Below are 23,950 nucleotides of genomic sequence, written 5' to 3' on the forward strand. Positions count from 1 at the left end.
TGTCATTTTGGGAAATATTTCCGCAGAAGCAGAGATTGATGCAGAATTGGCACTCACAGCTTTAGAGTTACTAACACAAGATTGCTGTTTTGTTGGAAGCAGCTGTGCATACATAGTCACGGGTCAGTACTGCTGCGGACATAACCAATGTTGTTGTGAGGATAAGGGTTGTATTTGTGAATGAGTTAGGCATTTTCTTTCAAGGAAAGAAAACTCCCCCCTGCAACTGGCCTCCCTCCTATGCTCCAGTCAGAAGCATACTTTTTCTGACTGAGCATGGTGCTAATCACGCCAAGTTAGCGAATTTGATCCCAGTATTGGCCACTTTGTCAATTTGGGAAAAATGTCCGCAGAAGCATTAGATTGATGCAGAATTCCCACCCACAGCTTTAGATTTACTATGACAAGTTTGCTGTTTTGTTGGAAGCAGCAGTCCATAAATGGTCACAGGTCAGTACTGCTGTGGGAAATGACCAATGAGATGCATTTAACCTTCTTTGTCGCAGTACTACTTAAATGTGATGCAGGCCACAGGTCAGTTTGAAGATAATTGTAATATTCATGAATTTCCTTCAGATCACATGGAGTTTTTCTTTAGGTTGTTGTGAGGATAAGGGTTGTCTGTGTGAATGAGTTAGGCATTTTTTTTCCAAGGGAAGAAAACATCCCCCTACAACTGGCCTCCTGCTTATGCTTGAGTCAGAAACAAAACTCTCAGCTGGCTGTTTAGCTCATTTGGTTAGAGCGTGGTGCTAATAATGGCAAGGTCACGGGTCCCTGTATTGGCCTCCTTGTCATTTTGGGAAATATTTCTGCAGAAGCATGAGATTGATGCAGAATTGGCACTCACAGCTTTAGAGTTACTAACACAAGATTGCTGTTTTGTTGGAAGCAGCTGTGCATACATGGTCACTGGTCAGTACTGCTGCGGGACATAACCAATGTTGTTGTGAGGATAAGGTTTGTATTTGTGAATGAGTTAGGCATTTTCTTTCAAGGGAAGAAAACTCCCCCCTGCAACTGGCCTCCCTCCTATGCTCCAGTCAGAAGGCATACTTTTTCTGACTGAGCATGGTGCTAATCACGCCAAGTTAGCGGATTTGATCCCAGTATTGGCCACTTTGTCAATTTGGGAAATATTTCTGCAGAAGCATGAGATTGATGCAGAATTCCCACCCACAGTTTTAGATTTACTATGACTAGTTTGCTGTTTTGTTGGAAGCAGCAGTCCATAAGTGGTCACAGGTCAGTACTGCTGTGGGAAATGACCAATGAGATGCATTTAACCTTCTTTGTCCCAGTACTACTTAAATGTGATGCAGGCTACAAGTCAGTTTGAAGATAGTTGTCATATTCATGAATTTCCTTCAGATCACATGTAGTTTTTCTTTAGGTTGTTGTGAGGATAAGGGTTTTATGTGTGAATGACTTAGGCATTTTTTTTCCAAGGGAAGAAAAAATCCCACTGCAACTGGCCTCCCTCTTATGCTCCAATCAGAAACAAGACTCTCAGCTGGTCGGTTAGCTCAGTTGGTTAGAGCGTGGTGCTAATAATGCCAAGGTCACGGGTTCGATCCCCGTATTGGCCACTTTGTCATTTTGGGAAATATTTCTGCAGAAGCATGAGATTGATGCAGAATTGGCACTCACAGCTTTAGAGTTACTAACACAAGATTGCTGTTTTGTTGGAAGCAGCTGTGCATACATAGTCACGGGTCAGTACTGCTGCGGACATAACCAATGTTGTTGTGAGAATAAGGGTTGTATTTGTGAATGAGTTAGGCATTTTCTTTCAAGGGAAGAAAACTCCCCCCTGCAACTGGCCTCCCTCCTATGCTCCAGTCAGAAGGCATACTTTTTCTGACTGAGCATGGTGCTAATCACGCCAAGTTAGCGAATTTGATCCCAGTATTGGCCACTTTGTCAATTTGGGAAATATTTCTGCAGAAGCATGAGATTGATGCAGAATTCCCACCCACAACTTTAGCTTTACTATGACCAGTTTGCTGTTTTGTTGGAAGCAGCAGTCCATAAATGGTCACAGGTCAGTACTGCTGTGGGAAATGACCAATGAGATGCATTTAACCTTCTTTGTCCCAGTTCTACTTAAATGTGATGCAGGCTACAAGTCAGTTTGAAGATAATTGTCATATTCATGAATTTCCTTCAGATCACATGTAGTTTTTCTTTAGGTTGTTGTGAGGATAAGGGTTTTATGTGTGAATGAGTTAGGCATTTTTTTTCCAAGGGAAAAAGACTCTCAGCTGGCAGGTTAGCTCAGTAGGTTAGAGCGTGGTGCTAATAATGCCAAGGTCACGGGTTCGATCCCCATATTGGCCACTTTGTCATTTTGGGAAATATTTCTGCAGAAGCATCAGATTGATGCAGAATTGGCACTCACAGCTTTAGAGGTACTAACACAAGATTGCTGTTTTGTTGGTAGCAGCTGTGCATACATGGTCACGGGTCAGTACTGCTGCGGGACATAACCAATGTTGTTGTGAGGATAAGGGTTGTATTTGTGAATGAGTTAGGCATTTTCTTTCAAGGGAAGAAAACTACCCCCTGCAACTGGCCTCCCTCCTATGCTCCAGTCAGAAGGCATACTTTTTCTGACTGAGCATGGTGCTAATCACGCCAAGTCAGCGAATTTGATCCCAGTATTGGCCACTTTGTCAATTTGGGAAATATTTCTGCAGAAGCATGAGATTGATGCAGAATTCCCACCCACAGCTTTAGATTTACTATGACTAGTTTGCTGTTTTGTTGGAAGCAGCAGTCCATAAATGGTCACAGGTCAGTACTGCTGTGGGAAATGACCAATGAGATGCATTTAACCTTCTTTGTCCCAGTTCTACTTAAATGTGATGCAGGCTACAAGTCAGTTTGAAGATAATTGTCATATTCGTGAATTTCCTTCAGATCACATGTAGTTTTTCTTTAGATTGTTGTGAGGATAAGGGTTTTATGTGTGAATGAGTTAGGCATTTTTTTTCCAAGGGAAGAAAAAATCCCACTGCAACTGGCCTCCCTCTTATGCTCCAGTCAGAAACAGGACTCTCAGCTGGCCGGTTAGAGCGTGGTGCTAATAACGCCAAGGTCACGGGTTCGATCCCCGTATTGGCCACTTTGTCATTTTGGGAAATATTTCTGCAGAAGCATGAGATTAATGCAGAATTGGCACTCACAGCTTTAGAGTTACTAACACAAGATTGCTGTTTTGTTGGAAGCAGCTGTGCATACATAGTCACGGGTCAGTACTGCTGCGGACATAACCAATGTTGTTGTGAGGATAAGGGTTGTATTTGTGAATGAGTTAGGCATTTTCTTTCAAGGGAAGGAAACTCCCCCCTGCAACTGGCCTCCCTCCTATGCTCCAGTCAGAAGGCATACTTTTTCTGACTGAGCATGGTGCTAATCACGCCAAGTTAGCGGATTTGATCCCAGTATTGGCCACTTTGTCAATTTGGGAAATATTTCTGCAGAAGCATGAGATTGATGCAGAATTCCCACCCACAGCTTTAGATTTACTATGACTAGTTTGCTGTTTTGTTGGAAGCAGCAGTCCATAAATGGTCACAGGTCAGTACTGCTGTGGGAAATGACCAATGGGATGCATTTAACCTTCTTTGTCCCAGTTCTACTTAAATGTGATGCAGGCTACAAGTCAGTTTGAAGATAATTGTCATATTCATGAATTTCCTTCAGATCACATGTAGTTTTTCTTTAGGTTGTTGAGGATAAGGGTTTTATGTGTGAATGAGTTAGGCATTTTTTTTCCAAGGGAAGAAAAAATCCCCCTGCAACTGGCCTCCCTCTTATGCTCCAGTTAGAAATATGCCTCTCAGCTGGCCGGTTAACTCAGTTGGTTAGAGCGTGGTGCTAATAACACCAAGGTCACGGGTTCGATCCCCGTAATGGCCACTTTGTCATTTTGGGAAATATTTCTGCAGAAGGATGAGATTGATGCAAAATTGGCACTCACAGCTTTAGAGTTACTAACACAAGATTGCTGTTTTGTTGGAAGCAGCTGTGCATACATAGTCACGGGTCAGTACTGCTGCGGACATAACCAATGTTGTTGTGAGGATAAGGGTTGTATTTGTGAATGAGTTAGGCATTTTCTTTCAAGGGAAGAAAACTCCCCCCTGCAACTGGCCTCCCTCCTATGCTCCAGTCAGAAGGCATACTTTTTCTGACTGAGCATGGTGCTAATCACGCCAAGTTAGCGAATTTGATCCCAGTATTGGCCACTTTATCAATTTGGGAAATATTTCTGCAGAAGCATGAGATTGATGCAGAATTCCCACCCATAGCTTTAGATTTACTATGACTAGTTTGCTGTTTTGTTGGAAGCAGCAGTCCATAAATGGTCAAAGGTCAGTACTGCTGTGGGAAATGACCAATGAGATGCATTTAACCTTCTTTGTCCCAGTTCTACTTAAATGTGATGCAGGCTACAAGTCAGTTTGAAGATAATTGTCATATTCATGAATTTCCTTCAGATCACATGTAGTTTTTCTTTAGGTTGTTGTGAGGATAAGGGTTTTATATGTGAATGAGTTAGGCATTTTTTTTCCAAGGGAAAAAGACTTTCAGCTGGCTGGTTAGCTCAGTTGGTTAGAGCGTGGTGCTAATAACGCCAAGGTCACGGGTTCGATCCCCGTATTGGCCACTTTGTCATTTTGGGAAATATTTCTGCAGAAGCATGAGATTGATGCAGAATTGGCACTCACAGCTTTAGAGTTACTAACACAAGATTGCTGTTTTGTTGGTAGCAGCTGTGCATACATGGTCATGGGTCAGTACTGCTGCGGGACATAACCAATGTTGTTGTGAGGATAAGGGTTGTATTTGTGAATGAGTTAGGCATTTCCTTTCAAGGGAAGAAAACTACCCCCTGCAACTGGCCTCCCTCCTATGCTCCAGTCAGAAGGCATACTTTTTCTGACTGAGCATGGTGCTAATCACGCCAAGTCAGCGAATTTGATCCCAGTATTGGCCACTTTGTCAATTTGGGAAATATTTCTGCAGAAGCATGAGATTGATGCAGAATTCCCACCCACAGCTTTAGATTTACTATGACTAGTTTGCTGTTTTGTTGGAAGAAGCAGTCCATAAATGGTCACAGGTCAGTACTGCTGTGGGAAATGACCAATGAGATGCATTTATCCTTCTTTGTCCCAGTTCTACTTAAATGTGATGCAGGCTACAAGTCAGTTTGAAGATAATTGTCATATTCATGAATTTCCTTCAGATCACATGTAGTTTTTCTTTAGATTGTTGTGAGGATAAGGGTTTTATGTGTGAATGAGTTAGGCATTTTTTTTCCAAGGGAAGAAAAAATCCCACTGCAACTGGCCTCCCTCTTATGCTCCAGTCAGAAACAGGACTCTCAGCTGGCCGGTTAGAGCGTGGTGCTAATAACGCCAAGGTCACGGGTTCGATCCCCGTATTGGCCACTTTGTCATTTTGGGAAATATTTCTGCAGAAGCATGAGATTGATGCAGAATTGGCACTCACAGCTTTAGAGTTACTAACACAAGATTGCTGTTTTGTTGGAAGCAGCTGTGCATACATAGTCACGGGTCAGTACTGCTGCGGACATAACCAATGTTGTTGTGAGGATAAGGGTTGTATTTGTGAATGAGTTAGGCATTTTCTTTCAAGGGAAGGAAACTCCCCCCTGCAACTGGCCTCCCTCCTATGCTCCAGTCAGAAGGCATACTTTTTCTGACTGAGCATGGTGCTAATCACGCCAAGTTAGCGGATTTGATCCCAGTATTGGCCACTTTGTCAATTTGGGAAATATTTCTGCAGAAGCATGAGATTGATGCAGAATTCCCACCCACAGCTTTAGATTTACTATGACTAGTTTGCTGTTTTGTTGGAAGCAGCAGTCCATAAATGGTCACAGGTCAGTACTGCTGTGGGAAATGACCAATGAGATGCATTTAACCTTCTTTGTCCCAGTTCTACTTAAATGTGATGCAGGCTACAAGTCAGTTTGAAGATGATTGTCATATTCATGAATTTCCTTCAGATCACATGTAGTTTTTCTTTAGGTTGTTGTGAGGATAAGGGTTTTATGCGTGAATGAGTTAGGCATTTTTTTTCCAAGGGAAGAAAAAATCCCCCTGCAACTGGCCTCCCTCTTATGCTCCAGTTAGAAATATGCCTCTCAGCTGGCCGGTTCGTGGTGCTAATAACACCAAGGTCACAGGTTCGATCCCCGTAATGGCGACTTTGTCATTTTGGGAAATATTTCTGCAGAAGGATGAGATTGATGCAAAATTGGCACTCACAGCTTTAGAGTTACTAACACAAGATTGCTGTTTTGTTGGAAGCAGCTGTGCATACATAGTCACGGGTCAGTACTGCTGCGGACATAACCAATGTTGTTGTGAGGATAAGGGTTGTATTTGTGAATGAGTTAGGCATTTTCTTTCAAGGGAAGAAAACTCCCCCCTGCAACTGGCCTCCCTCCTATGCTCCAGTCAGAAGGCATACTTTTTCTGACTGAGCATGGTGCTAATCACGCCAAGTTAGCGAATTTGATCCCAGTATTGGCCACTTTATCAATTTGGGAAATATTTCTGCAGAAGCATGAGATTGATGCAGAATTCCCACCCATAGCTTTAGATTTACTATGACTAGTTTGCTGTTTTGTTGGAAGCCGCAGTCCATAAATGGTCAAAGGTCAGTACTGCTGTGGGAAATGACCAATGAGATGCATTTAACCTTCTTTGTCCCAGTTCTACTTAAATGTGATGCAGGCTACAAGTCAGTTTGAAGATAATTGTCATATTCATGAATTTCCTTCAGATCACATGTAGTTTTTCTTTAGGTTGTTGTGAGGATAAGGGTTTTATGTGTGAATGAGTTAGGCATTTTTTTTCCAAGGGAAAAAGACTTTCAGCTGGCCGGTTAGCTCAGTTGGTTAGAGCGTGGTGCTAATAACGCCAAGGTCACGGGTTCGATCCCCGTATTGGCCACTTTGTCATTTTGGGAAATATTTCTGCAGAAGCATGAGATTGATGCAGAATTGGCACTCACAGCTTTAGAGTTACTAACACAAGATTGCTGTTTTGTTGGTAGCAGCTGTGCATACATGGTCATGGGTCAGTACTGCTGCGGGACATAACCAATGTTGTTGTGAGGATAAGGGTTGTATTTGTGAATGAGTTAGGCATTTCCTTTCAAGGGAAGAAAACTACCCCCTGCAACTGGCCTCCCTCCTATGCTCCAGTCAGAAGGCATACTTTTTCTGACTGAGCATGGTGCTAATCACGCCAAGTCAGCGAATTTGATCCCAGTATTGGCCACTTTGTCAATTTGGGAAATATTTCTGCAGAAGCATGAGATTGATGCAGAATTCCCACCCACAGCTTTAGATTTACTATGACTAGTTTGCTGTTTTGTTGGAAGCAGCAGTCCATAAATGGTCACAGGTCAGTACTGCTGTGGGAAATGACCAATGAGATGCATTTAACCTTCTTTGTCCCAGTTCTACTTAAATGTGATACAGGCTACAAGTCAGTTTGAAGATAATTGTCATATTCGTGAATTTCCTTCAGATCACATGTAGTTTTTCTTTAGGTTGTTGTGAGGATAAGGGTTTTATGTGTGAATGAGTTAGGCATTTTTTTCCAAGGGAAGAAAAAATCCCCCTGCAACTGGCCTCCCTCTTATGCTCCAGTCAGAAACAGGACTCTCAGCTGGCCGGTTAGCTAAGTTGGTTAGAGTGTGCTGCTAATAACGCCAAGGTTACGGGTTTGATCCCCGTATTGGCCACTTTGTCATTTTGGTAAATATTTCTGCAGAGGCATGAGATTGATGCAGAATTGGCACTCACAGCTTTAGAGTTACTAATGACCAATGAGATGCATTTAACCTTCTTAGTCCCAGTTCTACTTAAATGTGATGCAGGCTACAAGTCAGTTTGAAGATAATTGTCATATTCGTGAATTTCCTTCAGATCACATGTAGTTTTTCTTTAGGTTGTTGTGAGGATAAGGGTTTTATGTGTGAATGAGTTAGGTATTTTTTTTCCAAGGGAAGAAAAAATCCCCCTGCAACTGGCCTCCCTCTTATGCTCCAGTTAGAAATATGCCTTTCAGCTGGCCGGTTAGCTCAGTTAGTTAGAGCGTGGTGCTAATAACGCCAAGGTCACGGGTTCGATCCCCGTATTGGCCACTTTGTCATTTTGGGAAATATTTCCGCAGAAGCAGAGATTGATGCAGAATTGGCACTCACAGCTTTAGAGTTACTAACACAAGATTGCTGTTTTGTTGGAAGCAGCTGTGCATACATAGTCACGGGTCAGTACTGCTGCGGACATAACCAATGTTGTTGTGAGGATAAGGGTTGTATTTGTGAATGAGTTAGGCATTTTCTTTCAAGGAAAGAAAACTCCCCCCTGCAACTGGCCTCCCTCCTATGCTCCAGTCAGAAGCATACTTTTTCTGACTGAGCATGGTGCTAATCACGCCAAGTTAGCGAATTTGATCCCAGTATTGGCCACTTTGTCAATTTGGGAAAAATGTCCGCAGAAGCATTAGATTGATGCAGAATTCCCACCCACAGCTTTAGATTTACTATGACAAGTTTGCTGTTTTGTTGGAAGCAGCAGTCCATAAATGGTCACAGGTCAGTACTGCTGTGGGAAATGACCAATGAGATGCATTTAACCTTCTTTGTCGCAGTACTACTTAAATGTGATGCAGGCCACAGGTCAGTTTGAAGATAATTGTAATATTCATGAATTTCCTTCAGATCACATGGAGTTTTTCTTTAGGTTGTTGTGAGGATAAGGGTTGTCTGTGTGAATGAGTTAGGCATTTTTTTTCCAAGGGAAGAAAACATCCCCCTACAACTGGCCTCCTGCTTATGCTTGAGTCAGAAACAAAACTCTCAGCTGGCTGTTTAGCTCATTTGGTTAGAGCGTGGTGCTAATAATGGCAAGGTCACGGGTCCCTGTATTGGCCTCCTTGTCATTTTGGGAAATATTTCTGCAGAAGCATGAGATTGATGCAGAATTGGCACTCACAGCTTTAGAGTTACTAACACAAGATTGCTGTTTTGTTGGAAGCAGCTGTGCATACATGGTCACTGGTCAGTACTGCTGCGGGACATAACCAATGTTGTTGTGAGGATAAGGTTTGTATTTGTGAATGAGTTAGGCATTTTCTTTCAAGGGAAGAAAACTCCCCCCTGCAACTGGCCTCCCTCCTATGCTCCAGTCAGAAGGCATACTTTTTCTGACTGAGCATGGTGCTAATCACGCCAAGTTAGCGGATTTGATCCCAGTATTGGCCACTTTGTCAATTTGGGAAATATTTCTGCAGAAGCATGAGATTGATGCAGAATTCCCACCCACAGTTTTAGATTTACTATGACTAGTTTGCTGTTTTGTTGGAAGCAGCAGTCCATAAGTGGTCACAGGTCAGTACTGCTGTGGGAAATGACCAATGAGATGCATTTAACCTTCTTTGTCCCAGTACTACTTAAATGTGATGCAGGCTACAAGTCAGTTTGAAGATAGTTGTCATATTCATGAATTTCCTTCAGATCACATGTAGTTTTTCTTTAGGTTGTTGTGAGGATAAGGGTTTTATGTGTGAATGACTTAGGCATTTTTTTTCCAAGGGAAGAAAAAATCCCACTGCAACTGGCCTCCCTCTTATGCTCCAATCAGAAACAAGACTCTCAGCTGGTCGGTTAGCTCAGTTGGTTAGAGCGTGGTGCTAATAATGCCAAGGTCACGGGTTCGATCCCCGTATTGGCCACTTTGTCATTTTGGGAAATATTTCTGCAGAAGCATGAGATTGATGCAGAATTGGCACTCACAGCTTTAGAGTTACTAACACAAGATTGCTGTTTTGTTGGAAGCAGCTGTGCATACATGGTCACGGGTCAGTACTGCTGCGGGACATAACCAATGTTGTTGTGAGGATAAGGGTTGTATTTGTGAATGAGTTAGGCATTTTCTTTCAAGGGAAGAAAGCTCCCCCCTGCAACTGGCCTCCCTCCTATGCTCCAGTCAGAAGGCATACTTTTTCTGACTGAGCATGGTGCTAATCACGCCAAGTTAGCGAATTTGATCCCAGTATTGGCCACTTTGTCAATTTGGGAAATATTTCTGCAGAAGCATGAGATTGATGCAGAATTCCCACCCACAGCTTTAGATTTACTATAACTAGTTTCCTGTTTTGTTGGAAGCAGCAGTCCATAAATGGTCACAGGTCAGTACTGCTGGGGGAAATGACCAATGAGATGCATTTAACCTTCTTTGTCCTAGTTCTACTTAAATGTGATGCAGGCTACAAGTCAGTTTGAAGATAATTGTCATATTCGTGAATTTCCTTCAGATCCCATGTAGTTTTTCTTTAGGTTGTTGTGAGGATAAGGGTTTTATGTGTGAATGAGTTAGGCATTTTTTTTCCAAGGGAAGAAAAAATCCCCCTGCAACTGGCCTCCCTCTTATGCTCCAGTTAGAAATATGCTTCTCAGCTGGCAGGTTAGCTCAGTTGGTTAGAGCGTGGTGCTAATAACACCAAGGCCACCGGTTCGATCCCTGTATTGGCCTCTTTGTCATTTTGGGAAATATTTCTGCAGAAGGATGAGATTGATGCAGAATTGGCACTCACAGCTTTAGAGTTACTAACACAAGATTGCTGTTTTGTTGGAAGCAGCTGTGCATACATAGTCACGGGTCAGTACTGCTGCGGACATAACCAATGTTGTTGTGAGGATAAGGGTTGTATTTGTGAATGAGTTAGGCATTTTCTTTCAAGGGAAGAAAACTCCAGTCAGAAATATGCCTCTCAGTTGGCCGGTTAGCTCAGTTGGTTAGAGCGTGGTGCTAAAAACGCCAAGGTCACTGGTTCGATCCCCGTATTGGCCACTTTGTCATTTTGGGAAATATTTCTGCAGAAGGATGAGATTGATGCAGAATTGGCACTCACAGCTTTAGAGTTACTAACACAAGATTGCTGTTTTGTTGGAAGCAGCTGTGCATACATAGTCACGGGTCAGTACTGCTGCGGACATAACCAATGTTGTTGTGAGGATAAGGGTTGTATTTGTGAATGAGTTAGGCATTTTCTTTCAAGGAAAGAAAACTCCCCCCTGCAACTGGCCTCCCTCCTATGCTCCAGTCAGAAGCATACTTTTCTGACTGAGCATGGTGCTAATCACGCCAAGTTAGCGAATTTGATCCCAGTATTGGCCACTTTGTCAATTTGGGAAAAATGTCCGCAGAAGCATTAGATTGATGCAGAATTCCCACCCACAGCTTTAGATTTACTATGACAAGTTTGCTGTTTTGTTGGAAGCAGCAGTCCATAAATGGTCACAGGTCAGTACTGCTGTGGGAAATGACCAATGAGATGCATTTAACCTTCTTTGTCGCAGTACTACTTAAATGTGATGCAGGCCACAAGTCAGTTTGAAGATAATTGTAATATTCATGAATTTCCTTCAGATCACATGGAGTTTTTCTTTAGGTTGTTGTGAGGATAAGGGTTGTCTGTGTGAATGAGTTAGGCATTTTTTTTCCAAGGGAAGAAAACATCCCCCTACAACTGGCTTCCTGCTTATGCTTTAGTCAGAAACAAAACTCTCAGCTGGCTGTTTAGCTCATTTGGTTAGACTGTGGTGCTAACAATGGCAAGGTCACGGGTCCCTGTATTGGCCTCCTTGTCATTTTGGGAAATATTTCTGCAGAAGCATGAGATTGATGCAGAATTGGCACTCACAGCTTTAGAGTTACTAACACAAGATTGCTGTTTTGTTGGAAGCAGCTGTGCATACATGGTCACGGGTCAGTACTGCTGCGGGACATAACCAATGTTGTTGTGAGGATAAGGGTTGTATTTGTGAATGAGTTAGCCATTTTCTTTCAAGGGAAGAAAACTCCCCCCTGCAACTGGCCTCCCTCCTATGCTCCAGTCAGAAGGCATACTTTTTCTGACTGAGCATGGTGCTAATCACGCCAAGTTAGCGGATTTGATCCCAGTATTGGCCACTTTGTCAATTTGGGAAATATTTCTGCAGAAGCATGAGATTGATGCAGAATTCCCACCCACAGCTTTAGATTTACTATGACTAGTTTGCTGTTTTGTTGGAAGCAGCAGTCCATAAATGGTCACAGGTCAGTACTGCTGTGGGAAATGACCAATGAGATGCATTTAACCTTCTTTGTCCCAGTACTACTTAAATGTGATGCAGGCTACAAGTCAGTTTGAAGATAATTGTCATATTCATGAATTTCCTTCAGATCACATGTAGTTTTTCTTTAGGTTGTTGTGAGGATAAGGGTTTTATGTGTGAATGACTTAGGCATTTTTTTTCCAAGGGAATAAAAAATCCCCCTGCAACTGGCCTCCCTCTTATGCTCCAGTCAGAAACAGGACTCTCAGCTGGTCGGTTAGCTCAGTTGGTTAGAGAGTGGTGCTAATAACGCCAAGGTCACGGGTTAGATCCCCGTATTGGCCACTTTGTCATTTTGGGAAATATTTCTGCAGAAGCATGAGATTGATGCAGAATTGGCACTCACAGCTTTAGAGTTACTAACACAAGATTGCTGTTTTGTTGGAAGCAGCTGTGCATACATGGTCACGGGTCAGTACTGCTGCGGGACATAACCAATGTTGTTGTGAGGATAAGGGTTGTATTTGTGAATGAGTTAGGCATTTTCTTTCAAGGGAAGAAAGTTCCCCCCTGCAACTGGCCTCCCTCCTATGCTCCAGTCAGAAGGCATACTTTTTCTGACTGAGCATGGTGCTAATCACGCCAAGTTAGCGAATTTGATCCCAGTATTGGCCACTTTGTCAATTTGGGAAATATTTCTGCAGAAGCATGAGATTGATGCAGAATTCCCACCCACAGCTTTAGATTTACTATGACTAGTTTCCTGTTTTGTTGGAAGCAGCAGTCCATAAATGGTCACAGGTCAGTACTGCTGTGGGAAATGACCAATGAGATGCATTTAACCTTCTTTGTCCCAGTTCTACTTAAATGTGATGCAGGCTAAAAGTCAGTTTGAAGATAATTGTCATATTCGTGAATTTCCTTCAGATCACATGTAGTTTTTCTTTAGGTTGTTGTGAGGATAAGGGTTTTATGTGTGAATGAGTTAGGCATTTTTTTTCCAAGGGAAGAAAAAATCCCCCTGCGACTGGCCTCCCTCTTATGCTCCAGTTAGAAAAATGCTTCTCAGCTGGCAGGTTAGCTCAGTTGGTTAGAGCGTGGTGCTAATAACACCAAGGTCACCGGTTCGATCCCTGTATTGGCCTCTTTGTCATTTTGGGAAATATTTCTGCAGAAGGATGAGATTGATGCAGAATTGGCACTCACAGCTTTAGAGTTACTAACACAAGATTGCTGTTTTGTTGGAAGCAGCTGTGCATACATAGTCACGGGTCAGTACTGCTGCGGACATAACCAATGTTGTTGTGAGGATAAGGGTTGTATTTGTGAATGAGTTAGGCATTTTCTTTCAAGGGAAGAAAACTCCCCCCTGCAACTGGCTTCCCTCCTATGCTCCAGTCAGAAGGCATACTTTTTCTGACTGAGCATGGTGCTAATCACGCCAAGTTAGCGAATTTGATCCCAGTATTGGCCACTTTGTCAATTTGGGAAATATTTCTGCAGAAGCATGAGATTGATGCAGAATTCCCACCCACAGCTTTAGATTTACTATGACTAGTTTGCTGTTTTGTTTCAAGCAGCAGTCTGTAAATGGTCACGGGTCAGTACTGCTGCGGGACGTCCAATGAGATGCATTTAACCTTCTTGGTCCCAGTTCTACTTAAATGTGATGCAGGCCACAAGTCAGTTTGAAGATAATTGTAATATTCATGAATTTCCTTCAGATCACATGTAGTTTTCCTTTAGGTTGTTGTGAGGATAAGGGTTGTATTTGTGAATGAGTTAGGCATTTTTTTTCCAAGGGAAGAAAATATCCCCCTGCAACTGGCCTCCCTCTTATGCTGCAGTCAGAACCACGGCTCTCAGCTGGCCAGTTAGCTCAGTTGGTTAGAGCGTGCTAATAACGCCAAGGTCATGGGTTCGATCCCTGTATTGGCCACTTTGTCATTTTGGGAAATATTTCTGCAGAAGCATGAGATTGATGCAGAATTGGCACCCACAGCATTAGAATTACTAACACAAGATTGCTGTTTTGTTGGAAGCAGCTGTGCATACATGGTCACGGGTCAGTACTGCTGCGGGACATAACCAATGTTGTTGTGAGGATAAGGGTTGTATTTGTGAATGAGTTAGGCATTTTCTTTCAAGGGAAGTAAACTCCCCCCGCAACTGGCCTCCCTCCTATGCTCCAGTCAGAAGGCGTACTTTTTCTGACTGAGCATTGTGCTAATCACGCCAAGTTAGCGAATTTGATCCCAGCATTGGCCACTTTGTCAATTTGGGAAATATTTCTGCAGAAGCATGAGATTGATGCAGAATTCCGACCCACAGCTTTAGATTTACTATGACTAGTTTGCTGTTTTGTTTCAAGCAGCAGTCCATAAATGGTCACGGGTCAGTACTGCTGCGGCACTTCCAATGAGATGCATTTAACCTTCTTTGTCCCAGTTCTACTTAAATGTGATGCAGGCTACAAGTCAGTTTGAAGATAATTGTAATATTCATGAATTTCCTTCAGATCACATGTAGTTTTTCTTTAGGTTGTTGTGAGGATAAGGGTTTTATGTGTGAATGAGTTAGGTATTTTTTTTCCAAGGGAAGAAAAAGTCCCCCTGCAACTGGCCTCCCTCTTATGCTCCATTCAGAAATATGCCGCTCAGTTGGTTAGAGCGAGGTGCTAATAACGCCAAGGTCACGGGTTCGATCCCCGTATTGGCCACTTTGTCATTTTGGGAAATATTTCTGCAGAAGGATGAGATTGATGCAGAATTGGCACTCACAGCTTTAGAGTTACTAACACAAGATTGCTGTTTTGTTGGAAGCAGCTGTGCATACATAGTCAAGGGTCAGTACTGCTGCAGACATAACTAATGTTGTTGTGAGGATAAAGGTTGTATTTGTGAATGAGTTAGGCATTTTCTTTCAAGGGAAGAAAACTCCCCCCTGCAACTGGCCTCCCTCCCTTGCTCCAGTCAGAAGGCATACTTTTTCTGACTGAGCATGGTGCTAATCACGCCAAGTTAGCGAACTTGATCCCAGTATTGGCCACTTTGTCATTTTGGGAAATATTTCTGCAGAAGCATGAGATTGATGCAGAATTCCCACCCACAGCTTTAGATTTACTATGACTAGTTTGCTGTTTTGTTGGAAGCAGCAGTCCATAAATGGTCACAGGTCAGTACTGCTGTGGGAAATGACCAATGAGATGCATTTAACCTTCTTTGTCCCAGTTCTACTTAAGTGTGATGCAGGCTACAAGTCAGTTTGAAGATAATTGTCATATTCATGAATTTCCTTCAGATCACATGTAGTTTTTCTTTAGGTTGTTGTGAGGATAAGGGTTTTATGTGTGAATGAGTTAGGCATTTTTTTTCCAAGGGAAAAAGACTCTCAGCTGGCCGTTTAGCTCAGTTGGTTAGAGCGTGGTACTAATAACGCCAAGGTCACGGGTTCGATCCCCCTATTGGCCACTTTGTCATTTTGGGAAATATTTCTGCAGAAGCATGAGATTGATGCAGAATTGGCACTCACAGCTTTAGAGTTACTAACACAAGATTTCTGTTTTGTTGGTAGCAGCTGTGCATACATGGTCACGGGTCAGTACTGCTGCGGGACATAACCAATGTTGTTGTGAGGATAAGGGTTGTATTTGTGAATGAGTTAGGCATTTTCTTTCAAGGGAAGAAAACTACCCCCTGCAACTGGCCTCCCTCCTATGCTCGAGTCAGAAGGCATACTTTTTCTGACTGAGCATGGTGCTAATCACGCCAAGTTAGCAAATTTGATCCCAGTATTGGCCACTTTGTCAATTTGGGAAATATTTCTGCAGAAGCATGAGATTGATGCAGAATTCCCACCCACAGCTTTAGATTTACTATGACTAGTTTGGTGTTTTGTTTCAAGCAGCAGTCTATAAATGGTCACGGGTCAGTACTGCTGCGGGACGTCCAATGAGATGCATTTAACCTTCTTGGTCCCAGTTCTACTTAAATGTGATGCAGGCCACAAGTCAGTTTGAAGATAATTGTAATATTCATGAATTTCCTTCAGATCACATGTAGTTTTCCTTTAGGTTGTTGTGAGGATAAGGGTTGTATTTGTGAATGAGTTAGGCATTTTTTTTCCAAGGGAAGAAAATATCCCCCTGCAACTGGCCTCCCTCTTATGCTCCAGTCAGAACCACGGCTCTCAGCTGGCCAGTTAGCTCAGTTGGTTAGAGCATGGTGCTAATAACGCCAAGGTCATGGGTTCGATCCCCGTATTGGCCACTTTGTCATTTTGGGAAATATTTCTGCAGAAGGATGAGATTGATGCAGAATTGGCACCCACAGCATTAGAATTACTAACACAAGATTGCTGTTTTGTTGGAAGCAGCTGTGCATACATGGTCACGGGTCAGTACTGCTGCGGGACATAACCAATGTTGTTGTGAGGATAAGGGTTGTATTTGTGAATGAGTTAGGCATTTTCTTTCAAGGGAAGTAAACTCCCCCCGCAACTGGCCTCCTTCCTATGCTCCAGTCAGAAGGCGTACTTTTTCTGACTGAGCATTGTGCTAATCACGCCAAGTTAGCGAATTTGATCCCAGCATTGGCCACTTTGTCAATTTGGGAAATATTTCTGCACAAGCATGAGATTGATGCAGAATTCCCACCCACAGCTTTAGATTTACTATGACTAGTTTGCTGTTTTGTTTCAAGCAGCAGTCCATAAATGGTCACGGGTCAGTACTGCTGCGGCACTTCCAATGAGATGCATTTAACCTTCTTTGTCCCAGTTCTACTTAAATGTGATGCAGGCCACAAGTCAGTTTGAAGATAATTGTAATATTCATGAATTTCCTTCAGATCACATGTAGTTTTTCTTTAGGTTGTTGTGAGGATAAGGGTTGTATGTGTGAATGAGTTAGGCATTTTTTTTCCAAGGTTAGAAAAAATCCCCCTGCAACTGGCCTCCCTCCTATGCTCCAGTCAGAAGGCATACTTTTTCTGACTGAGCATGGTGCTAATCACGCCAAGTTAGCGAATTTGATGCCAGTATTGGCCACTTTGTCAATTTGGGAAATATTTCTGCAGAAGCATGAGATTGATGCAGAATTCCCACCCACAGCTTTAGATTTACTATGACTAGTTTGCTGTTTTGTTTCAAGCAGCAGTCCATAAATGGTCACGGGTCAGTTCTGCTGCGGGACTTCCAATGAGATGCATTTAACCTTCTTTGTCCCAGTTCTACTTAAATGTGATGCAGGCTACAAGTCAGTTTGAAGATAATTGTCATATTCATGAATTTCCTTCAGATCACATGTAGTTTTTCTTTAGGTTGTTGTGAGGATAAGGGTTTTATGTGTGAATGAGTTAGGCATTTTTTTCCAAGGGAAGAAAAAATCCCCCTGCAACTGGCCTCCCTCTTATGCTCCAGTCAGAAACAGGACGCTCAGCTGGCCGGTTAGCTCAGTTGGTTAGAGCATGGTGCTAATAACACCAAGGTCACGGGTTCGATCCCCGTATTGGCCACTTTGTCATTTTGGGAAATATTTCTGCAGAAGGATGAGATTGATGCAGAATTGGCACTCACAGCTTTAGAGTTACTAACACAAGATTGCTGTTTTGTTGGAAGCAGCTGTGCATACATAGTCACGGGTCAGTACTGCTGCAGACATAACTAATGTTGTTGTGAGGATAAAGGTTGTATTTGTGAATGAGTTAGGCATTTTCTTTCAAGGGAAGAAAACTCCCCCCTGCAACTGGCCTCCCTCCCTTGCTCCAGTCAGAAGGCATACTTTTTCTGACTGAGCATGGTGCTAATCACGCCAAGTTAGCGAATTTGATCCCAGTATTGGCCACTTTGTCATTTTGGGAAATATTTCTGCATAAGCATTAGATTGATGCAGAATTCCCACCCACAGCTTTAGATTTACTATGACTAGTTTGCTGTTTTGTTGGAAGCAGCAGTCCATAAATGGTCACAGGTCAGTACTGCTGTGGGAAATGACCAATGAGATGCATTTAACCTTCTTTGTCCCAGTTCTACTTAAGTGTGATGCAGGCTACAAGTCAGTTTGAAGATAATTGTCATATTCATGAATTTCCTTCAGATCACATGTAGTTTTTCTTTAGGTTTTTGTGAGGATAAGGGTTTTATGTGTGAATGAGTTAGGCATTTTTTTCCAAGGGAAAAAGACTCTCAGCTGGCCGTTTAGCTCAGTTGGTTAGAGCGTGGTACTAATAACGCCAAGGTCACGGGTTCGATCCCCCTATTGGCCACTTTGTCATTTTGGGAAATATTTCTGCAGAAGCATGAGATTGATGCAGAATTGGCACTCACAGCTTTAGAGTTACTAACACAAGATTTCTGTTTTGTTGGTAGCAGCTGTGCATACATGGTCACGGGTCAGTACTGCTGCGGGACATAACCAATGTTGTTGTGAGGATAAGGGTTGTATTTGTGAATGAGTTAGACATTTTCTTTCAAGGGAAGAAAACTACCCCCTGCAACTGGCCTCCCTCCTATGCTCGAGTCAGAAGGCATACTTTTTCTGACTGAGCATGGTGCTAATCACGCCAAGTTAGCAAATTTGATCCCAGTATTGGCCACTTTGTCAATTTGGGAAATATTTCTGCAGAAGCATGAGATTGATGCAGAATTCCCACCCACAGCTTTAGATTTACTATGACTAGTTTGCTGTTTTGTTTCAAGCAGCAGTCTATAAATGGTCACGGGTCAGTACTGCTGCGGGACGTCCAATGAGATGCATTTAACCTTCTTGGTCCCAGTTCTACTTAAATGTGATGCAGGCCACAAGTCAGTTTGAAGATAATTGTAATATTCATGAATTTCCTTCTGATCACATGTAGTTTTCCTTTAGGTTGTTGTGAGGATAAGGGTTGTATTTGTGAATGAGTTAGGCATTTTTTTTCCAAGGGAAGAAAATATCCCCCTGCAACTGGCCTCCCTCTTATGCTCCAGTCAGAACCACGGCTCTCAGCTGGCCCGTTAGCTCAGTTGGTTAGAGCATGGTGCTAATAACGCCAAGGTCATGGGTTTGATCCCTGTATTGGCCACTTTGTCATTTTGGGAAATATTTCTTCAGAAGCATGAGATTGATGCAGAATTGGCACCCACAGCATTAGAATTACTAACACAAGATTGCTGTTTTGTTGGAAGCAGCTGTGCATACATGGTCACGGGTCAGTACTGCTGCGGGACATAACCAATGTTGTTGTGAGGATAAGGGTTGTATTTGTGAATGAGTTAGGCATTTTCTTTCAAGGGAAGTAAACTCCCCCCGCAACTGGCCTCCCTCCTATGCTCCAGTCAGAAGGCGTACTTTTTCTGACTGAGCATTGTGCTAATCACGCCAAGTTAGCTAATTTGATCCCAGCATTGGCCACTTTGTCAATTTGGGAAATATTTCTGCACAAGCATGAGATTGATGCAGAATTCCCACCCACAGCTTTAGATTTACTATGACTAGTTTGCTGTTCTGTTTCAAGCAGCATCCCATAAATGGTCACGGGTCAGTACTGCTGCGGCACTTCCAATGAGATGCATTTAACCTTCTTTGTCCCAGTTCTACTTAAATGTGATGCAGGCCACAAGTCAGTTTGAAGATAATTGTAATATTCATGAATTTCCTTCAGATCACATGTAGTTTTTCTTTAGGTTGTTGTGAGGATAAGGGTTGTATGTGTGAATGAGTTAGGCATTTTTTTTCCAAGGTTAGAAAAAATCCCCCTGCAACTGGCCTCCCTCCTATGCTCCAGTCAGAAGGCATACTTTTTCTGACTGAGCATGGTGCTAATCACGCCAAGTTAGCGAATTTGATCCCAGTATTGGCCACTCTGTCAATTTGGGAAATATTTCTGCAGAAGCATGAGATTGATGCAGAATTCCCACCGACAGCTTTAGATTTACTATGACTAGTTTCCTGTTTTGTTGGAAGCAGCAGTCCATAAATGGTCACAGGTCAGTACTGCTGTGGGAAATGACCAATGAGATGCATTTAACCTTCTTTGTCCCAGTTCTACTTAAATGTGATGCAGGCTACAAGTCAGTTTGAAGATAATTGTCATATTCGTGAATTTCCTTCAGATCACATGTAGTTTTTCTTTAGGTTGTTGTGAGGATAAGGGTTTTATGTGTGAATGAGTTAGGCATTTTCTTTCAAGGGAAGAAAACTCCCCCCTGCAACTGGCCTCCCTCCTATGCTCCAGTCAGAAGGCATACTTTTTCTGACTGAGCATGGTGCTAATCACGCCAAGTTAGCGAATTTGATCCCAGTATTGGCCACTTTGTCAATTTGGGAAATATTTCTGCAGAAGCATGAGATTGATGCAGAATTCCCACCCACAGCTTTAGATTTACTATGACTAGTTTCCTGTTTTGTTGGAAGCAGCAGTCCACAAATGGTCACAGGTCAGTACTGCTGCGGGACTTCCAATGAGATGCATTTAACCTTCTTTGTCCCAGTTCTACTTAAATGTGATGCAGGCTACAAGTCAGTTTGAAGATAATTGTCATATTCATAAATTTCCTTCAGATCACATGTAGTTTTTCTTTAGGTTGTTGTGAGGATAAGGGTTTTAAGTGTGAATGAGTTAGGTATTTTTTTCCAAGGGAAGAAAAAATCCCCCTGCAACTGGCCTCCCTCTTATGCTCCAGTCAGAAACATGACTCTCAGCTGGCCGGTTAGCTCAGTTGGTTAGAGCGTGGTGCTAATAACACCAAGGTCACGGGTTTGATCCCCGTATTGGCCACTTTGTCATTTTGGGAAATATTTCTGCAGAAGGATGAGATTGATGCAGAATTGGCACTCACAGCTTTAGAGTTACTAAGATTGCTGTTTTGTTGGATGCAGCTCTGCATACATAGTCACGGGTCAGTACTGCTGCAGACATAACTAATGTTGTTGTGAGGATAAGGGTTGTATTTGTGAATGAGTTAGGCATTTTCTTTCAAGGGAAGAAAACTACCCCCTGCAACTGGCCTCCCTCCTATGCTCGAGTCAGAAGGCATACTTTTTCTGACTGAGCATGGTGCTAATCACGCCAAGTTAGCAAATTTGATCCCAGTATTGGCCACTTTGTCAATTTGGGAAATATTTCTGCAGAAGCATGAGATTGATGCAGAATTCCCACCCACAGCTTTAGATTTACTATGACTAGTTTGCTGTTTTGTTTCAAGCAGCAGTCTATAAATGGTCACGGGTCAGTACTGCTGCGGGACGTCCAATGAGATGCATTTAACCTTCTTGGTCCCAGTTCTACTTAAATGTGATGCAGGCCACAAGTCAGTTTGAAGATAATTGTAATATTCATGAATTTCCTTCAGATCACATGAAGTTTTCCTTTAGGTTGTTGTGAGGATAAGGGTTGTATTTGTGAATGAGTTAGGCATTTTTTTTCCAAGGGAAGAAAATATCCCCCTGCAACTGGCCTCCCTCTTATGCTCCAGTCAGAACCACGGCTCTCAGCTGGCCCGTTAGCTCAGTTGGTTAGAGCATGGTGCTAATAACGCCAAGGTCATGGGTTTGATCCCTGTATTGGCCACTTTGTCATTTTGGGAAATATTTCTTCAGAAGCATGAGATTGATGCAGAATTGGCACCCACAGCATTAGAATTACTAACACAAGATTGCTGTTTTGTTGGAATCAGCTGTGCATACATGGTCACGGGTCAGTACTGCTGCGGGACATAACCAATGTTGTTGTGAGGATAAGGGTTGTATTTGTGAATGAGTTAGGCATTTTCTTTCAAGGGAAGTAAACTCCCCCCGCAACTGGCCTCCCTCCTATGCTCCAGTCAGAAGGCGTACTTTTTCTGACTGAGCATGGTGCTAATCACGCCAAGTTAGCGAATTTGATCCCAGCATTGGCCACTTTGTCAATTTGGGAAATATTTCTGCAGAAGCATGAGATTGATGCAGAATTCCCACCCACAGCTTTAGATTTACTATGACTAGTTTGCTGTTTTGTTTCAAGCAACAGTCCATAAATGGTCACAGGTCAGTACTGCTGCGGGACTTCCAATGAGATGCATTTAACCTTCTTTGTCCCAGTTCTACTTAAATGTGATGCAGGCCACAAGTCAGTTTGAAGATAATTGTAATATTCATGAATTTCCTTCAGATCACATGTAGTTTTTCTTTAGGTTGTTGTGAGGATAAGGGTTGTATGTGTGAATGAGTTAGGCATTTTTTTTCCAAGGTTAGAAAAAATCCCCCTGCAACTGGCCTCCCTCCTATGCTCCAGTCAGAAGGCATACTTTTTCTGACTGAGCATGGTGCTAATCACGCCAAGTTAGCGAATTTGATGCCAGTATTGGCCACTTTGTCAATTTGGGAAATATTTCTGCAGAAGCATGAGATTGATGCAGAATTCCCACCCACAGCTTTAGATTTACTATGACTAGTTTGCTGTTTTGTTTCAAGCAGCAGTCCATAAATGGTCACAGGTCAGTACTGCTGCGGGACTTCCAATGAGATGCATTTAACCTTCTTTGTCCCAGCTCTACTTAAATGTGATGCAGGCTACAAGTCAGTTTGAAGATAAGTGTCATATTCATGAATTTCCTTCAGATCACATGTAGTTTTTCTTTAGGTTGTTGTGAGGATAAGGGTTTTATGTGTGAATGAGTTAGGCATTTTTTTCCAAGGGAAGAAAAAATCCCCCTGCAACTGGCCTCCCTCTTATGCTCCAGTCAGTAACAGGACTCTCAGCTGGCCGGTTAGCTCAGTTGGTTAGAGCATGGTGCTAATAACGCCAAGGTTACGGGTTTGATCCCCGTATTGGCCACTTTGTCATTTTGGGAAATATTTCTGCAGAAGCATGAGATTGATGCAGAATTGGCACTCACAGCTTTAGAGTTACTAATGACCAATGAGATGCATTTAAACTTCTTTGTCCCAGTTCTACTTAAATGTGATGCAGGCTACAAGTCAGTTTGAAGACAATTGTCATATTCGTGAATTTCCTTCAGATCACATGTAGTTTTTCTTTAGGTTGTTGTGAGGATAAGGGTTTTATGTGTGAATGAGTTAGGGACTCACAGCTTTAGAGTTACTAACACAAGATTGCTGTTTTGTTGGAAAGCAGCTGTGCATACATGGTCACGGGTCAGTACTGCTGCGGGACATAACCAATGTTGTTGTGAGGATAAGGGTTGTATTTGTGAATGAGTTAGGCATTTTCTTTCAAGGGAAGAAAACTCCCCCCTGCAACTGGCCTCCCTCCTATGCTCCAGTCAGAAGGCTTACTTTTTCTGACTGAGCATGGTGCTAATCACGCCAAGTTAGCGAATTTGATCCCAGCATTGGCCACTTTGTCAATTTGGGAAATATTTCTGCAGAAGCATAAGATTGATGCAGAATTCCCACCCACCGCTTTAGATTTACTATGACAAGTTTGCTGTTATGTTTCAAGCAGCAGTCCATAAATGGTCACGGGTCAGTACTGCTGCGGCACTTCCAATGAGATGCATTTAACCTTCTTTGTCCCAGTTCTACTTAAATGTGATGCAGGCCACAAGTCAGTTTGAAGATAATTGTAATATTCATGAATTTCCTTCAGATCACATGTAGTTTTTCTTTAGGTTGTTGTGAGGATAAGGGTTGTATGTGTGAATGAGTTAGGCATTTTCTTTCAAGGGAAGAAAACTCCCCCCTGCAACTGGCCTCCCTCCTATGCTCCAGTCAGAAGGCATACTTTTTCTGACTGAGCATGGTGCTAATCACGCCAAGTTAGCGAATTTGATCCCAGTATTGGCCACTTTGTCAATTTGGGAAATATTTCTGCAGAAG

At 42.6% G+C, this 23,950-nt stretch overlaps 10 non-coding genes across 10 annotated transcripts; all 10 read left to right on the forward strand.

Moving 5' to 3' along the window:
• Positions 1–1,515: 1,515 nt before the first annotated feature.
• TRNAI-AAU (transfer RNA isoleucine (anticodon AAU)) lies at positions 1,516–1,589 on the forward strand. Its single transcript has one exon. It is a non-coding gene; the product is annotated as a tRNA-Ile (tRNA).
• Positions 1,590–4,601: 3,012 nt separating this feature from the next.
• TRNAI-AAU (transfer RNA isoleucine (anticodon AAU)) lies at positions 4,602–4,675 on the forward strand. The gene has a single exon. It is a non-coding gene; the product is annotated as a tRNA-Ile (tRNA).
• A 2,246-nt stretch (positions 4,676–6,921) lies between these two features.
• TRNAI-AAU (transfer RNA isoleucine (anticodon AAU)) lies at positions 6,922–6,995 on the forward strand. The gene has a single exon. It is a non-coding gene; the product is annotated as a tRNA-Ile (tRNA).
• Positions 6,996–8,122: 1,127 nt separating this feature from the next.
• Positions 8,123–8,196, forward strand: TRNAI-AAU (transfer RNA isoleucine (anticodon AAU)). Its single transcript has one exon. It is a non-coding gene; the product is annotated as a tRNA-Ile (tRNA).
• A 1,518-nt stretch (positions 8,197–9,714) lies between these two features.
• On the forward strand, positions 9,715–9,788 carry TRNAI-AAU (transfer RNA isoleucine (anticodon AAU)). Its single transcript has one exon. It is a non-coding gene; the product is annotated as a tRNA-Ile (tRNA).
• A 1,044-nt stretch (positions 9,789–10,832) lies between these two features.
• On the forward strand, positions 10,833–10,906 carry TRNAF-AAA (transfer RNA phenylalanine (anticodon AAA)). Its single transcript has one exon. It is a non-coding gene; the product is annotated as a tRNA-Phe (tRNA).
• Positions 10,907–16,347: 5,441 nt separating this feature from the next.
• Positions 16,348–16,421, forward strand: TRNAI-AAU (transfer RNA isoleucine (anticodon AAU)). The gene has a single exon. It is a non-coding gene; the product is annotated as a tRNA-Ile (tRNA).
• A 1,171-nt stretch (positions 16,422–17,592) lies between these two features.
• Positions 17,593–17,666, forward strand: TRNAI-AAU (transfer RNA isoleucine (anticodon AAU)). Its single transcript has one exon. It is a non-coding gene; the product is annotated as a tRNA-Ile (tRNA).
• Positions 17,667–20,835: 3,169 nt separating this feature from the next.
• Positions 20,836–20,909, forward strand: TRNAI-AAU (transfer RNA isoleucine (anticodon AAU)). The gene has a single exon. It is a non-coding gene; the product is annotated as a tRNA-Ile (tRNA).
• A 1,963-nt stretch (positions 20,910–22,872) lies between these two features.
• On the forward strand, positions 22,873–22,946 carry TRNAI-AAU (transfer RNA isoleucine (anticodon AAU)). Its single transcript has one exon. It is a non-coding gene; the product is annotated as a tRNA-Ile (tRNA).
• The last annotated feature ends 1,004 nt before the right edge of the window (positions 22,947–23,950 follow it).

Source organism: Ambystoma mexicanum, chromosome 1p, assembly GCF_040938575.1.
Source record: "Ambystoma mexicanum isolate Mex_15411 chromosome 1p, UKY_AmexF1_1, whole genome shotgun sequence".
In the NCBI taxonomy this organism is placed as follows: domain Eukaryota; kingdom Metazoa; phylum Chordata; class Amphibia; order Caudata; family Ambystomatidae; genus Ambystoma; species Ambystoma mexicanum.